Source organism: Marmota flaviventris, chromosome 13 (assembly GCF_047511675.1).
Source record: "Marmota flaviventris isolate mMarFla1 chromosome 13, mMarFla1.hap1, whole genome shotgun sequence".
NCBI lineage: Eukaryota > Metazoa > Chordata > Mammalia > Rodentia > Sciuridae > Marmota > Marmota flaviventris.
The window spans coordinates 73918056-73920512 of NC_092510.1; positions in this window are offsets into that span (position 1 = coordinate 73918056).

The following is a 2457-nucleotide window of genomic DNA, read 5'->3' on the forward strand; positions in this document are numbered from 1 at the left end:
AAAGGAAGGTCAGTCTGAGGCTAAAAAAGAGGAATCTTCCCACATTTAGCCTCCGTAGCAGCATTTACTACATTTTACATTTACTACTTTAAATGTGATATTTTGCCCTCACAACACTCATGTGACTTGGGCACTGCTATCATTGACAACACACATGAAGGCCGGAAACCCAGAGAAGTAACTTGCCAGGTCTCACACTGAGGAATGGTGCAGCAGGCAGGATCCCAGCAGGAGACTGAGTACACTTGGATTTCCCTGATTTAAGGAGAACTTAAATTTGAAGATCCAGGAAACAGATGTGGCTGTGTGAACAGGGTCACCAGCAAAAGATGGAAAATAGGCATATGGCTGGCCTAAGGTGACCCTGCAGAGAGGAGCTAGGGTAAAGTAACAGAACCAGATCTCACTCTCCTTTCTCCTCCATCTCTGGCTAGTGCTTTCCATGGGGAAGAGAAAGGTCAGGGGGCCAGCTGTCAGGATGCACAAAGGTCAGCCTAAGGACAGAACAGTGTGAGAACGGTAGGTCTGTGGGTAAGCAGCAGCAGTACAGGGATTTGAATTTAATCTGGCTCCAGGACAGATGTGCATATCCATCTTTATGTACAAAATGCCCAACTAGCATAGCACTGGTCCTATAACTAGGGCTGAGCCCAATGTAATGAAGAGGAGAATGGCCAGGGTTTCCTGTTTTGCCTGAACTCGCTGAAAAGCACTGTAGGTGGATGCTCTTGCACATGCATCTCTACTGGAGAGAGCTGAGGACTTGAGGACCATTTATGAATGGTCTGGTTTGACAGACGTACTCAGTACATTTAGGAGATGGCAGAGAGGTCTCCCTTTTATTTTGTTACCTCTTGTAGCTAATTATGTTTCTCAGAATAGTCTGAGCCCTGCAGCTGCTGAGGATGGCTCTCCAGGTAATTTCAGCATCACGTCCCAAGGACAGTCTGCATTTTATTCTGCTGCCCAGTCACGTTCTGTCCAATCTCTGCAGTACAGGGAGGACTTTGGTTTACAACACCTCATTCCATTTCCACAGCAAAGCTGCAGCCAAACAAAGTGCTCTGCTCACTCCTGGAAGATGGCCTTTCTTATTCCACATGGAGTCTCAGGAACAAATGGGAAAAGAGGCAGCCTAACATTTACATGTGTCTGTGTCCCAAAGTTATCAGCAACCTGCATAAATTTAGCCTAAGAAGGCATTTGTGATAGTTGTGGGACCAGTGACTGATTTCAATTCCACAATTATTTATTGAGTGCCTACCAAGGGCCAAACACTGGGATACAGTGATGAATACAACAGATAGGGTTTCATTACTTGCAGAGTTTTACTTTTAAAAGTACAAATTGCCAATTCAGATTTAAAAATGTGTCTTTTCCCCCCTTAGGGTATATAAGAGAGGACAAGGACTCAAATTTAAAAAATCATGAATGTGAGAGACAAAGCACCCCATTTTACACAATAACCTTTTTAGCAGCCATTACTTAAAACCTGACAGTGAAGTGTGTGTATATACCATATGGCATGTGTGCATTATGCTTTTTGTCACATAGTGTGAATATACTCTTAGCTTCAGCCTATCTTAATGAAAGGGATTTCTATATTTCTTTATACTTGTAGGATTCCCTCTGATTCATCTAGGAATGATAATTATAGCAACAATAAAAGTCAGTCACTTCATTAAGGGTGGTCACTTAATGCTGATGTCTCTCACAACTTAATAGAGGCTCTTGGATTCTATTTAAGTCCCCCCAGTTTGCCAGAGAATGAAGAGGAAGCTCCTGCAGAGACATTAAAATTTTAAGATTCTCTAGGAATTACTATAAATCCAAATGTGACTCTGTGGCCAAAGATCAGTATCATCTAGACAACTCAATACACAGCTGTGGAGCACCTACTGTCTGTAAGACAGGCAACCAGGAGAGAAAACCAGGACAACTACCCATAGGAAGAATGAGTTTGGAGGCACATCTTGTAGAACAAATATGCCTTTTTTTGGATAAAAGGTCTAAAAGATAGGACTCAATAAAAAAATTGGAGAGATATTAAAGAAGAAATGAAATGATCTAGGACTTGTCAGAAGGGATGCCTAGATCTCTCTCTCTCTCTCTCTCTCTCTCTCTCTCTCTCTCTCTCTCTCTCTCGGCTCTGGGTACATATTATTTGATTTAAAAAGGCATTTCAACTCGATAGCAGATAGATGTTAGAAAGCAAGGAGAGCAGCTGCTAAGGAAGGTAGAGGAAAGATTATGAAACCTCCTCTCGATCATGCCAAGGGATTCTATTCCAGCCTATAGGACATTGGGGAGCCATGAACTAGCAAACTCTTTTCTTCCTTCCCTCCTTCTAAACATTAAAAGTGGCATGGTCAGATTCCTGCTCTAGAAAGAGCACCCTTAAATGCTTCCCCTTATCCACACCATCCAAATTAAATGCTATTTCCTCTGTGTTCCTTC